Raw genomic sequence first — 15,930 nt, 5'->3', positions numbered from 1 at the left:
CTGCACTACAGGGTTCCCCTTCCTCAGTGTTCCCTCCCCCCACTCCAGCCAGGGACAGGGACTGTCGTGCCCATCTCAGAGGCATATTGGTCGCCCTGCCCCACGGCAATGTGGTGTAATGCATGCAGGTGTCGGGTCCTGATCCACACTCCATCCTTACCTGAGAGTGAGATATCACACCTCTGGGTGAGGTGCAATACCTCTGTAGCAACCGAGCCCTCAGGGTGCTACAGTTCCATTTATCTTCAGCCTAGGTGACGTATTGTGATACAGGGCCGTGATTTTGGCTATAAAAGGGTCCACTAGACCCCTACCCCAAGCTTTTTAAGAGAATCATATATGGCGTGCCAGGAGACTCTATGGAATGCTTTCTCAGCATCCAACGAGAGTATCTACTTACAAATTTTTAACTGCATCTAGCCCAGGAAATACTTTGTGCCTAGTAGCAGTGTCTGCTAGTCAGCGGATTATCCCGGCTGTTAAGCAAGCTACACCACCTGTAGTTTGGACACTTAATTTTTTCAAAGGAAATGCTTCGGGACCATGGGATACTCAGTGAAGAGCATCAGGAGGCACCCCAAGGCATAGGGGCTGGGACTGGCAGTAGGATGCCTTGCGGTGGACAGCCGAGCTCGATCCTTATAAAAGCTTTTTAACTGCAGCAGCTTTAGTGGACGCTACTGGAGCTGGAATTATGCGGCTGCTGGCATGAGACTTGCCCTCCAATAGATCCTTGTAAATGGATTTAAAGTGTATTCATTCAAATTAGAGAGACAATTTAAATTAAAAAGCTTAGAGCTGCCTCCACCACAGGGGGGCTCGCTCGACCCACCAGCGGACAGGCACCAGTATTGGGAGAGGGGGGCTGGCCGTCAGGGTTCACCCCGGCTCTGGCACAAACCCGGCGACACGGAGGTGGCACGGGCAGGAGCGGACTGAACGTGTCGGCTTCTCACTTTTTGGATTGTAGAAGGGCATGACATGCCTATATTTGTGTCTCCCCCTCCTTTTACTCCTCCACCTCTTTTCTTTTCGCATGACTATATGTACTTGTCACTTTTCCATGTGTTAGTTGTGTCTTCTGAGCAGTTTGTCAGCTTTTGGACACCTTTGAAGGTGTTTTCTATGTGTTTCTATGTGTTTTTGTTTGCCTGCCATTGGTTTTAACGGTGTTCGAAGGTGTTCGACGAACAGTTCGACGAACAGTTCGGCGAACACACGGGTGTTTGACGAACCGAACTCGAACACTACGGGGGTGGCTCAACACTAGTCCTAAAGCCTAATTGGATACAATTCCACACCAAACCTAAAAAAGGGGGTGGACAAAAGTATTGGCACTGTTTGAAAAATCATGTGATGCTTCTCTAATTCGTGTAATTAACAGCACCTGTAACTTACCTGTGGCACCTAACAGGTGTTTGCAATAACTAAATCACATTTGCAGCCAGTTAACATGGATTAAAGTTGACTCAACCTCTGTCCTGTGTCCTTGTGTGTACAACATTGAGCATGGAGAAAAGAAAGAAGACCAAAAAACTGTCTGAGGACTTAAGAAACCAGATTGTGAGGAAGCATGAGCAATCTCAAGGCTACAAGTCCATTTCCAAAGACGTAAATGTTCCTGTGTCTTCCGTAAGCAGTGTCATCAAGAAGTTTAAAGCCCATGGCACTGTGGCTAACCTCCCTAGATGTGTACGGAAAAGAAAAATTGACGAGAGATTTCAACGCAAGATTTGTGCGGATGGTGGATAAAGAACCTTGACTAACATCCAAACAAGTTCAAGCTGCCCTACAGTCTGAGGGTACAACTGTGTCAACCCATATTATCCATCGGCGTCTGAATTAAAAGGGACTGTATGGTAGGATACCCAGGAAGACCCCACTTCTTACCCCGAGACATAAAAAAGACAGGCTGGAGTTTGCCAAAACTTACCTGAGAAAGCCTAAAACGTTTTGGAAGAATGTACTCTGGTCAGATAAGACAAAAGTAGAGCTTTATGGGAAAAAGCATCAACATAGATTGTACAGGAAAAAAAAGAGGCATTCAAAGAAAAGAACATGGTCCCTAGAGTCAAACATGGCGGAGGTTCCCTGATGTTTTGGGGTTGCTTTGCTGCCTCTGGCACTGGACTGCTTGACCGTGTGCATGGCATTATGAAGTCTGAAGACTACCAACAAATTTTTCAGCATAATGTAGGGCCCAGTGTGAGAAAGCTGGGTCTCCCTCAGAGGTCATGGGTCTTCCAGCAGGACAATGACCCAAAACACACTTCCAAAAGCACTGTAAAATGGTTTGAGAGAAAGCACTGGAGACTTCTAAGGTGGCCAGCAATGAGTCCAGACCTGAATCCCATAGAGCACCTGTGCACAATGAGAGGAGATAAGTAGCCGGGCTGATCCTCCGCGCTGGTCCAGAGACACACAAGGGTTAATGATAAACCAAACCTTCTTTATTCCTTGGCCTACGCGTTTCGTGGCTACACTGCCACTTCCTCAGGGCTACCAAGTCAATCACAATCCACATATATATAACATATAATTACACGTGTGTTAATTATATGTTATATATATATGTGGATTGTGATTGACTTGGTAGCCCTGAGGAAGTGGCAGTGTAGCCACGAAACGCGTAGGCAAAGGAATAAAGAAGGTTTGGTTTATCATTAACCTTTGTGTGTCTCTGGACCAGCGCGGAGGATCAGCCCGGCTTCTTATATCCTCTCATTGTTTACTGATCAACGGGGTCTCCTGCAGCGGCCATCTGACAGGTGCTTCATAGTTGGTTGTGACTCACACAACCTCAGAAGGTGAGTCAGACTGATTGTGGGACCTGGTATTTACTTTTATACGGATAAAGCCCTATGTGCGCTGTCTTTCCTATCTTTTGCTATAGAGCACCTGTGGAGAGATCTCAAAATGGCAGTTTGGAGAAGGCACCCTTCAAATATCAGGGACCTGGAGCAGTTTGCCAAAGAAGAATGGTCTACAATTCCAGCAGAGCATTGTAAGAAACTCATTGATGGTTACCGGAAGAAGATGTTAGCAGTTATTTTGGCTAAAGGTTGCGCAACCAAGTATTAGGCTGAGGGTGCCAATACTTTTGTCTGGCCCATTTTTGGAGTTTTGTGTGAAATGATCAATGATTTGATTTTTGCTTCATTCTCTTTTGTGTTTTTTCCTTGCAAGCAAATTAAATGAAGATAATAATACCAAAGAATTTGTGATTGCAATCATTTTCAGGAAGAAACTGAGTATTATCTGACAGAATTACAGGGGTGCCAATACTTTTGGCCACCACTGTATGTATGTATGTATGTATATATATCTGGCCAAGCGTCCCTCTGTCTGAAGCTTCTATAGACTGCGCAAGCGCGACACGCCTGTGCAGTCTGGCTCCAGACAGAAGAACGCATGGAGCCATTACAGGTAAGAGGAGTGTATCGCGCCGGAGATCGCAGTATGCGTAGACACTGAACGCATACCGTGATTTCCGGCGCCACACTTACATACTTACCTGACCGGGAGGAGCATTGCCGCGGCTCCTCTCTTTTGGCCGGAGACCGAAGGCAGAGTGAAGGCGTATGAATCCGTGCAGGCGCATAGCGCTATCCGGCACCATTTTACGCACTCCTCTTCCGGCCTCCGGCAGAACAGGACAAAGCAGAGGTGGAGCACAGGGGAGAAAGGTGAGTAGTGTTGAGCCACCCCCGTAGTGTTCGAGTTCGGTTCGGTTCGTCGAACACCCGTGTGTTCGCCGAACTGTTCGTCGAACTGTTCGTCGAACACCTTCGAACACCGTTAAAACCAATGGCAGGCAAACAAAAACACATAGAAACACATAGAAAACACCTTCAAAGGTGTCCAAAAGCTGACAAACTGCTCAGAAGACACAACTAACACATGGAAAAGTGACAAGTACATATAGTCATGCGAAAAGAAAAGAGGTGGAGGAGTAAAAGGAGGGGGAGACACAGATATAGGCATGTCATGCCCTTCTAAAATCCAAAAAGTGAGAAGCCGAGACGGCCAGTCCGCTCCTGCCCGTGCCACCTCCGTGTCGCCGGGTTTGTGCCAGAGCCGCGGTGAACCCTGACGGCCAGCCCCCCTCTCCCAATACTGGTGCCTGTCCGCTGGTGGGTCGAGAGAGCCCCCCTGTGGTGGAGGCAGCTCTAAGCTTTTTAATTTAAATTGTCCCTCTAATTTGAATGAATACACTTTAAATCCATTTACAAGGATCTATTGGAGGGCAAGTCTCATGCCAGCAGCCGCGTAATTCCAGCTCCAGTAGCGTCCACTAAAGCTGCTGCAGTTAAAAAGCTTTTATAAGGATCGAGCTCGGCTGTCCACCGCAAGGCATCCTAGTGCCAGTCCCAGCCCCTATGCCTTGGGGTGCCTCCTGATGCTCTTCACTAAGTATCCCATGGTCCCGAAGCATTTCCTTTGAAAAAATTAAGTGTCCAAACTACAGGTGGTGTAGCTTGCTTGACAGCCGGGATAATCCGCTGACTAGCAGACACTGCTACTAGGCACAAAGTATTTCCTGGGCTAGATGCAGTTAAAAATTTGTAAGTAGATACTCTCGTTGGATGCTGAGAAAGCATTCCATAGAGTCTCCTGGCACGCCATATATGATTCTCTTAAAAAGCTTGGGGTAGGGGTCTAGGGGACCCTTTTATAGCCAAAATCACGGCCCTGTATCACAATACGTCACCTAGGCTGAAGATAAATGGAACTGTAGCACCGAGGGCTCGGTTGCTACAGACGTATTGCACCTCACCCAGAGGTGTGATATCTCACTCTCAGATAAGGATGGAGTGTGGATCAGGACCCGACACCTGCATGCATTACACCACATTGCCGTGGGGCAGGGCGACCAATATGCCCCTGAGATGGGCACGACAGTCCCTGTCCCTGGCTGGAGTGGGGGGAGGGAACACTGAGGAAGGGGAACCCTGCAGTGCAGGAGCAGGGAGGAAGCAGTTCCTGGGTGCATTGAGAAGGGAGTATAAAAGGTGGGCACCATCTTAGTTCAGTGCAGAGAAGTCTGAGCAGAAGTGGCAGGGAGCAGGGGCTCTGCATGAGCTCTGCTCCGGAGGCGGGCCTAGTAACAGAGGCCCAGGCCTGCAAGAGGGAGAAGGAAGGAAGAGGAGCGGAGAAGGCTCCAGGAACGAGGAATGAAGGGATCCCAGGGGTGCGGACGGGCGAGTCGCCACCGCACGCCCGAATCCACCTGCGTGGAGGGGTCAGGCCAAAGGGGGAGACCGGTCCCCGAACTAGTGGAGGCAGGAAACGACCCTCAGCTAGAAACCGGAGGCTCTGACATTTTATGTGGCGCAGCCCCTTGCTCCACCCGCTAGGAAGGCACCACATAGGGTCAGGGAAACTGGCGCCAAGTTTACCAAGAGGAGGCCCGAGGCAGCCGGACAGAAGTGTTGGTAAGAAAGGCCAGACAAAGGACACACAAAGGGGGTCCTGTGAAGCGCTCCAAAGTTATCTGGGAGTTGTCTGAGCCCCTCACCTGGTGAGCACAGTACGACGTGGGCAGCCGTTACCTGCAGACGTGGTCTGGATAATAAGAACTGTGAGTAAAGGCCCTGAACTGCATCACTGACTCCGTGTCGTTACTGCTGCTGCCCTGCACCATCACCCCCATCCTCCTTATACACTGCCCTGAGGCTATACTCCTCCCGTGGGGAGTTATGCTACGCTCTGCTGCACCCACAACACCAGCCTTAGCGGTCTGCCCTGTAGCGGCGGTTCACTCTGACCGCAATCCACGGGTGGCGTAGTCGGACATTTAAACATCAAAACCACATAAATAGTTCCGCCACTGGTTTGACCGCCCTGAGCCACGGAACCGGATCGCCGCCACGAAGACTACAACCACCAGCATCCACCAAAAAGGGTCCGGCTCCGGGTGTCCCAAGGCCCAGGGGGTGCGTCAGAACATTTTCATCACCTTTCACAATCACCAATGGGACAAGGCAGGGATGTCCTCTGTCCCCTCTCTTATACATCCTAGTGACGGAGCACCTGCTCTCATCAATTCGCCATAACCCCAATATTAGGTGGATTGAGGTGGGAGGCACCGAGTACAAGTGCTCTCTATTTGCTGATGATGTCCTAGTATATATCACTCAATCACATATATCCATCCCTGCTGTTATGGCTGAAATAGATCACTTTGTTACATGGTAAAATTTTAAAATCAATGCAGCGAAGTCTGAGGCCCTCGATGTCTCCCTCCCTAAATCCATATAGGATTCCATCCAGTCCAACTTTCCCTTTGCCTGGCCCTCACAGGGTATCAAATACTTCGGAATTCCTATTCCTAGAGACCTCTCCCATCTATGTTATCTTAATTTTGGGCCCTTTATTGAACAATTCCATACAGACCACGGTTGGCAAGTTAGAACTGTAAGATTCACTACGTGAACCACTGGTGTTTTGTGGAAAAGCACATGTACACCGCGTTCCAAATTATTATGCAAAAAGTGTTTAGGAGTGATAAGGGAAGAATTTGTTTGTTTGTCAGTTAAACTCATTGATGGTGATGTGTGTCAGGGCTCTTTATATCACTGTAAGCAATTGCAGACACCTGTGCTAATTAGTTTGGCAGGTGTGTCCAATGAAAGGCAAGACTACTTAAGAAGGCTCTCTCACATTATTAAGCAGCCTACATTTTCTGCCAAAATGGGAAAGAAAAAGGATGTGTCGGCTGCTGAGAAGCAACAAATTGTGGAGTGTTTAGGTCAAGGCATGACTACAATCAACATTGTGCGATGATCAGGATGAAGTGTCTTGGCAATCAAGAAGTATGTAGCTGATTCACAGTACACACGTGTGCGTGCTGATAAGGGCAAATTGAGGACTCTTTCCTACAGGCAATTACGTCAGGTTGAAAGAGCAGCGGCAAAAAAGCCTTGTCATAGCAGCAGACAAGTTTTTGAAGCTGCTTGTGCCTCCAACGTCCCCCGAACAACAAGATGCAGGGTCCTTCAGAGGTTTGCAGCTGTGCATACGCCATCCTGTCGACCTCCTCTATCCACTTCACACAAGCAGAAACGGCTCCAGTGGGCCAAACATTACATGAAGACTGATTTCAAAACTGTTTTGTTCACGGATGAGTGCCGTGCAGCGCTCGATGGTCCAGATGAATGGAGTGGAGGATGGCTGGTTGATGGACACCCCACGCAAACACGGCTACAGCGCCAACAAGGAGGAGGTGGAGTAATGTTTTGGGCTGGAATCATGGGGAGAGAGATTGTCGGCCCCTTTAGGATCCCTGAAGGCGCTAAAGATGAACTCCATAATGTATGTGGATTTTCTCAAACAGCACTTCCTGCCATGGTTCAAGAAGAAGAACCGTGTATTTCACAGCAAGATCATTTTTCTGCATGATAATGCACCATCTCATGCTGCACATAAAACATCTGCATCTCTGGCTGATATGGGCATAAAAGGGGACAAACTTATGGTGTGACCCCCATGCTCCCCTGACCTCTACCCCATTCAGAACCTTTGGGGCATCATTAAAAGGAGTGTCTATGATGGCGGGAGGCAGTTCACATCTAAGCAACAGCTCTGGGAGGGTATTCTGTCCTCATGCAAAACAATTAAAGCAGAAATCATCCAAAACCTGACAAATTCAATGGACGAGAGAGTTCAGAAGCTCCTTTCGAACAAGGGGTCCTATGTGAAAATGTAACATCACCTAGAATAAAGTTTTGAGTTGAAAACTGTTTGATTTCAGTTTCTAACAACCTGCTAATGCTTATAATTTCAAAAATGACCATTTTTTTGGTCTTTATTAAAATGAAAAGGTTGATCGAAAAGTTTGGGGGATCTAAGAGTGTGGCAACCCAGTAGTCATGATTACTTCGAATTCTGACAATATGAGGGTCATGCTGCAGGTAGTGCAGCAAGAAGGCACTTATGTGTCTTGCGCATCTCGGAGCCCCAAAATTATTTTCCGGGCTAGATGCAGCTAAAAATTATTTTTAATTTTAAATCTGGTGAAGCTTATTATAGATGGCCTAATAGGATCAGTGCTGCACACTGCTACAAAGCCCAAATTATTTTCCAGTCAAGATACAGATAAACATGATTAGTAATTTGAAAGCTTAAAACGGTTGGTAGGGTGATTTTAACCAATCATCAAGCTTTTACTCTCCCCAGGATGACACAGGGGTAGAAAAGTCGTTTCGGATCCATGATTTGTTCATCTTTATGAACGTGAGTCTGTCTACATTATCAGTGGAGAGCCGCGTGCGCTTATCTGTCAGCACACCACCAGCAGCGCTGAACACACGTTCAGACAGAACGCTGGCTGCGGGGCATGACAAGATCTCCAAGGCGTAAGTGGCTAGCTCCGGCCATTTATCCAGATTGGAAGCCCAAAAAGAGCAAGGGTCCAGTGACACAGTCGTGGCTTCAATGTTTACTTGGAGATACTCCTGTACCATCGTCTCTAGGCGTTGACTATGTGTCAGACTTCTTGTCTCCTGTGGCCTTGCAAAGGATGGGCTAAAAAAGTGGTGAAATGATTCCGCAAAATTGATGTTACCAGCAGATACTGTGGTTCTGTTACGGTTTGAGTGCTGAACACTTGACGGTCCCACGGTTGGCAAGTTGGAACTGTGAGATTCACTACGTGCACCACTGGTATTTTGTGGAAAAGCACATGTAAGATTCTGCAACAGTCTCTGCTGATACTCCTGCATGCGTGCATCCCTTTCTATGGCAGGAATAATTTCTGCAAATTTACTTTTGTACCGGGGATCTAACAGTGTGGCAACCCAGTAGTCAGGATTATTTCTAATTCTCACAATTCGAGGGTCATGTTGCAGGTAGTGCAGCAAGAAGGCACTCATGTGTGTTGCGCATCCAGGAGCACCAAGTCCCTGTTGTGTTGGTGGCGAGGTAGCAATCATGCTTCCTTCCTCTGTCCTCTCCCCCCAACCTCGCACAACAGAAATGTGATCAAGGTCTCCCTCATCTGATGAGTCTTCCATCAGTTCGTCCTCCACTTCTTCCTGGGCTCCTGCACCTTCCTCACTAGTTTGGCTGCTACCATGCGCCCTGGTAAAATCATCTCCCCCACCCTCACATGCCTGCCGCCTTGGTGCTGCCGACCGTCTGGACCTTGCAGATGTTAGCCCTTCCGCATACAACTCCTCCTCCTCTACTTCCTCCACCTCCTCTTGTGCCACCACCTGACTCCGAATTCTGTTTAACATGTGCTCCAGCATGTAAATCACCGGAATAGTCATGCTGATAATGGCATCGTCAGCACTAAACATCTTCGTCGCCATTTAAAACTGTGCAGAAGGGTGCATAGGTCCCTGATCTGAGACCACTCCTCCAGCGTGATTTGCCCCACCTCTGAATCTCGTTGGCCCAGGCTATACGTCAGAACGTATTGCACCAGGGCTTGTCGGTGCTGCCACAGTCGCTGCAACATGTGCAGAGTTGAATTCCACCGGGTAGGCACATCGCATTTTAGCCGGTGAAGTGGCAGGCCCAACGACTTCTGTAGAGATGTAAGTCGCTGAGCTGCGGGATGCGAACGGCGGAAGTGAGCACACAGCGACCGTGCCCTCTGCAGAAGGCCATCTAGTCTGGGATAGTGGGCTAAAAATTGCTGGACAACCAGGTTCAACACGTGAGCCATACAAGGCACGTGTGTGACATTGCCCCGGCGAAGGGCCGCACCCAGGTTTGCAGCATTGTCGCACACGGCCTTCCCTGGTTTCAGGTCCAGTGGAGACAACCATTCATGAAATTGGTTCTCCAGAGCTGACCACAACTCCTCAGCTGTGTGACTCACATTTCCCAGACATTTCAATGTAAAAACCGCCTGATGACGTTGAGCCCTACTGCCAGCATAGTAAGGAGGTGTGCAGGATCCCTTCTGCGCAGTTAGAAAGCTTGTGGCATGACCAGACAGGCTTTGGGTGCAGGTGGAAGACCGAGAGGAGGTTGAGGAGGCAGAAGCAGTGGAGGAAAAATGACATAAAGAGGATTGACGCACAACTCGTGGGGACGGCAAGACTTGGACAGCAGCCCCTTGTCCTGCTGTCACCATAGTTACCCAGTGCCCAGTCAGCGATATGTAACGCCCCTGTCCATGCCTACTCGTCCAAGTGTCTGTGGTGAAATGCACCCTGTCACACACAGAGTTTCTCAAAGAAGCGGTGATGTTGTGTGCGACATGCTGGTGGAGCGCAGGCACACCTTTCTTTGAGAAGTAGTGCCGACTGGGCATCTGGTACTGGGGCACTGCGACGGACATAAGGTCTCGAAAATCCTCTGTGTCCACCAGGCGGAAAGGCAGCATTTCTGTAGCCAAGAGCTTGCAGATGGTGAAATTCAACCTATTAGCTTTCTCATGGCTAGGAGGAAATGGTCTTTTACTTGTCCACATCTGAGGGACCGAGGGCTGGCTATTGTGCTTAGACGGGGTTGATAAGGGTGTCCCCGGCAAACTGCCGGTCTGTGAGGAAGATGCAGGCGGACATGTTAGGTTGCCTTGATCCAAAGGTGGTGCTATCGATGTCGGACAGCGCTCAAGACCAGCTGGTGTTACCACCTCCAAAGAAAATGATGACCTGCCAATCACGCTGGCTGTTGCGGGTAAAGAGGTGGCAGGTCTGCGCCCCAAAACAGGTGTGACTGCTGTCCCCCCAGTCACAGAGGATGAAGAGGCCGCGGATGCACAAGATATGGCAGACGGTGGTTGGCCCGGCCGGCTAGACCGCATTGTAGCACACTGAGCTTCCCACTGCAACTTATGCTTCATGTCCATGTGCCGGTTCATGCATGAAGTACTCAAACTATGTATTTTTTGGCCTCTACTTAGCTTTTGCTGACAAATGTTACAGATAACACGAGTTGGGTCATCTTTATCGATCTGAAAAAATGCCCAGGCTATGCAAGGCTTAGCACCCATGCGACCTGAAGAGCCACCACGACTTGTGGTGAGAGGCAGAGTTGTGTTTGAGGATGCAGTTGTTGACGTGCTTCCAGTACTACGTCTCTGTCCAGGAAGGCGCAACCTGACCTCGTCGTCACTAGCATCTTCCTCCACCTCCTCTGCTGACCTCATCTCTTGGCTGACTGTGGGTTGACAGTAAGTGGGATCTCCGACCTCATCATCATCACCCTGTGCGTTATCACACCCGTCGTCCTCAGAGCCAACCTGTTCCTGCCCTGACAAAAAACTAAAGTTGTCGCTCCAATCAGGTATTTGAGTCTTATCATCGTCTTCCTCATTGTCTCCACCAACAGGAGTTACAGTTTGGGAATGAGGGTCTACATTATGGTCAGAACCTTCTGCGTCTGGTCCTGGATCCGACTCATAAAGATTCTGGGCATCAGTGCAGATCATTTCCTCGTCTGGATTCACAGAAGCGCTGGAGTCGACCTCTGATTCCCAGGCTATAGTATGAGTAAACAGCTCTGCAGACTCAACCATCTGTTCTACCTCATACTCAGACGGGCAGCTGGAGATTTGGGAGCTGTGAGGAAGCAAGTGCGATTTGGGTGACACCTTTGAGGACTGGAGTATTTGTGATGTTGAAGTTGATGTGGAGGAGAGCCCACTTAAAGGAGCACTTGATATCCGTTGAAGCACCTGCTGTTTTTGTGCCTCATCTGGAATTTGTAGCGATTGGCGTGGCCGTAAGAAAGGGATCTTATCACATTGTCCGCTAAAAGAAGTAGACATTTTAGTTTGGCTGGAAGATGGTCTTTCTTCTGCACCTACCCCACGGACACAACCTTTTTTCCCCTTCCCAACACGCCTATTCCCCTTTCCACCAGCAGCAGGCCTTTTTCCACTCATTTTGGTGGTTAACTAATTCACAACTCTGGAGTTGTTTGCACAAAAAAACAATGGATGGTAACCGAGCAGAGCTGAGTGGCCAAACTGTGGTATTAGGCCAAAACTATTGGCTGGGTTAGATGCAGAAAAAAATTATTTTTAATTTGCAACCTGATGGAGGTCAGTATAGATGGACTAATAAACCAAGTCCCACACACCGCTAGAAGCCCAAATATTTTTTCAGAGCTAGATGCAGAAATTTTTTTTATTCAATTTGCAACCTGATGGAGGTCAGTATAGATGGACTAATAGACCAAGTCCCACACACTGCTAGAAGCCCAAATATTTTTTCAGAGCTAGATGCAGAAAAAAATTATTTTTAATTTGCAACCTGATGGAGGTCAGTATAGATGGACTAATAGACCAAGTCCCACACACTGCTAGAAGCCCAAATATTTTTTCAGAGCTAGATGCAGAAAAAAATTATTTTTAATTTGCAACCTGATGGAGGTCAGTATAGATGGACTAATAGACCAAGTCCCACACACCGCTAGAAGCCCAAATATTTTTTCAGAGCTAGATGCAGAAAAAAATTATATTCAATTTGCAACCTGCTGGACGTCAGTATAGAAGGACTAATAGAACAAGTCCCACACACTGCTAGAAGCCCAAATATTTTTTCAGAGCTAAATGAAGAAAAAAATTATTTTTAATTTGCAACCTGATGGAGGTCAGTATAGATGGACTAATAGACCAAGTCCCACACACTGCTAGAAGCCCAAATATTTTTTCAGAGCTAGATGCAGAAAAAAATTATTTTTAATTTGCAACCTGATGGAGGTCAGTATAGATGGACTAATAGACCAAGTCCCACACACCGCTAGAAGCCCAAATATTTTTTCAGAGCTAGATGCAGAAAATTTTTTTATTCAATTTGCAGCCTGATGGAGGTCAGTATAGATGGACTAATAGACCAAGTCCCACACACTGCTAGAAGCCCAAATATTTTTTTCAGAGCTAGATGCAGAAAAAAATTATTTTTAATTTGCAACCTGATGGAGGTCAGTATAGATGGACTAATAGACCAAGTCCCACACACTGCTAGAAGCCCAAATATTTTTTCAGAGCTAGATGCAGAAAAAAATTATTTTTAATTTGCAACCTGATGGAGGTCAGTATAGATGGACTAATAGAACAAGTCCCACACGCTGCTAGAAGCCCAAATATTTTTTCAGAGATAAATGAAGAAAAAAATTATTTTTAATTTGCAACCTGATGGAGGTCAGTATAGATGGACTAATAGACCAAGTCCCACACATATAGATGGACTAATAGACCAAGTCCCACACACTGCTAGAAGCCCAAATATTTTTTCAGAGCTAGATGCAGAAAACAATTATTTTTAATTTGCAACCTGATGGAGGTCAGTATAGATGGACTAATAGACCAAGTCCCACACACCGCTAGAAGCCCAAATATTTTTTCAGAGCTAGATGCAGAAAAAAATGATATTCAATTTGCAACCTGCTGGAGGTCAGTATAGAAGGACTAATAGAACAAGTCCCACACACTGCTAGAAGCCCAAATATTTTTTCAGAGCTAAATGAAGAAAAAAATTATTTTTAATTTGCAACCTGATGGAGGTCAGTATAGATGGACTAATAGACCAAGTCCCACACACTGCTAGAAGCCCAAATATTTTTTCAGAGCTAGATGCAGAAAAAAATTATATTCAGTTTGCAACCTGATGGAGGTCAGTATAGATGGACTAATAGAATGATGCTATGCCCAAAAGATTTTACTTCACTAGGTGCAGTAAAAAAATTGGTATTCTATACACAGGTGGTATATCTTGCAACACAGATAGGCTACTCCACTGACTAACACACTCTGCAATAGGCCAAAAAGGATTAGCTTTGCTAGATTCAGCCAAATGCTGTGAAAAAAACTTGCACAGCACTGGCACAGACCTGCCTGGCAAAAACTGATAGGAACTGATGTAACCTAGTCCTGAAAAGGACTCCAATTACAATTAGTCTTTACTCCCACAATCTATCTATTTAAGAGCACAGACCTGCCTGATAAAAGTCGTAGGAAATGCTGTAACCTAGTCCTTAAAAGGACTGCAATCACAACTATTCCCTACTCCCAAGCTATCTGTATATTTGTGCGAAAATTGGCTTGAAATTAACAAGGTATAGCGCACACAGCAACAGCGGTGCCGTCTAACACGCAGCTGCAGCAGTGAGAAAATGGTGGCGACGGGGAAAATGGCTTGGTCTTATAGGGCAAGGACATGTGACATACACTGCCAATCACACATGCCCTTGCTTGTGTGAAAAAAAGCACTTCGCTCCGTGTGTGCGCTGCTGATAGGCTGACAGATTGCACCTCCCCACTGCAAATGCGGGAAAGAGAAAAAAAAATGGAGATCTTCATTGTTCCTGCAGAGATCCATCCCCTGCCCCTCCCCCCGCCCCGCTGTACACTCAAACTGCGTATTAACATTAATTTTCATCATTACTGAGAAAAAATCCAGTTATGATTTTGGTGCACGAACAGTTATCGAACATAACCTCGAACAGCCGAATTTTTCTCAAATTGTTCGTGTTCGCCGACCGGCTCGAACACCGCCCAAAACAGCTCGAATTTGAGATTGGCGAACAGTTCGAGTAGAACAACGCTCATCTCTAAAGGTGAGTATAAGTGTTTATTTTTTTGTATGTGTGCAGAGGAGTACCATTCATACCAGGATTGGGGGTGAGGGGGCCACACATACCAGTATTGGGGGATGAGGGGGCCACACATACCAGGATTGGGGGGTGAGGGGGCCACACATACCAGGATTGGGGCGTGAGGGAGCCACACATACCAGAACTGGGGGATGAGGGGGCCACACATACCAGGATTGGGGGATGAGGGGTACCATACATACCAGGATTGAGGGATGAGGGGGCCACACATACCAGAATTGGGGGGATGAGGGGACCATGCATACCAGGATTGGGGGATGAGGGGACCATGCATACCAGGATTGGGGGTAAGGGGACCATGCATACCAGGTTTGAGGGAAGAGGGGTACCATGCATACCAGGTTTGGGGGATGAGGGGTACCATACATACCAGGATTGGGGGATGAGGGGTACCATACATACCAGGAATGGGGGAAGAGTGGTAGCATATATACCAGTATTGGTAGATGAGGGGACCATGTATACCAGGATTGGGGGGATAAGGGGGCCACATATACCAGGATTGGTCGATGAGGGGTACCACACATACCAGGATTGAGGGGTGAGGGGTGCCATGCATACCAGGATTGGGGGATGAAGGGACCATGCATACCAGGATTGGGGGTGGGGGACCACACATACCAGGATTGGGGGATAATGGGTACCATGCATACCAGGATTGGGGGATGAGGGGTACCATGCATACCAGGATTGGGGGATGAGGGGTACCACGCATACCAGGATTGGGGGATGAGGGGTATCATGTATAATATCCCTGGTGGCGTGCAGGCATGGCTTACCATCTCCCACCATGCAAGACCGCCTACTTACCTACCAGTCCAGGCTACGCACTGTGCTCCTCTATTTTCTGTGTGCTTGTCTCTTGTCTGGAAGAGACTGATTCTTAAAGTTACAGTGTGCGCAGTCCTAATGCATCCCCAGTCTATTGCTGTGAGTCACTGGATACTTAAACCTCCTTCACCCAGTGGGAGGTGCCTGAGCAACACTTTCTACAGTGTGTTCTGTGCAACTGTGAGTTGCCAGGTCCTGTCCTGAATCTTGTCTGTTTCTGCCACCCTGGGGGCTGAGTACCCAGGCCCGTTACCTGTATCTGTGACTTCTAGTCTATTTCCGCCACCTTGGGGGCTGAATGCCTAGGCTCGTTCCTGTATCTCGTTCCTGTGTCAGTTCCTGTCTGATCTGTGTCCTAGTCTGTTACCTGTTTGTCTCTATGTATGATCCTTCCCTTTTCCTGCAGTGTCTGAACCAGTACCTAAACTCCTACTTGTTGTCTCTGTACTTCTGTTTGTGAGTTTTACATCCACTCGCTACTTCATATCTAGTTCCTTGTGTGTATCTGGCTCTGCTTGTCCC

The 15,930-nt window shown here is 47.6% G+C and overlaps 1 protein-coding gene across 5 annotated transcripts in view; it reads left to right on the top strand.

Moving 5' to 3' along the window:
* Positions 1 to 15,930, top strand: part of DOCK2 (dedicator of cytokinesis 2) — a 1,661,574-nt gene that overhangs the window by 351,794 nt on the left and 1,293,850 nt on the right. The window lies entirely within an intron of this gene.

This window comes from Phyllobates terribilis, unplaced genomic scaffold (genome assembly GCF_046119375.1).
Source record: "Phyllobates terribilis strain yellow unplaced genomic scaffold, ASM4611937v1 Scaffold_10__3_contigs__length_209671492, whole genome shotgun sequence".
Lineage (NCBI taxonomy): Eukaryota > Metazoa > Chordata > Amphibia > Anura > Dendrobatidae > Phyllobates > Phyllobates terribilis.
The sequence above is the reverse complement of the archived record's forward strand: the minus strand, read 5'-3'. Positions and strand labels throughout refer to the sequence as shown.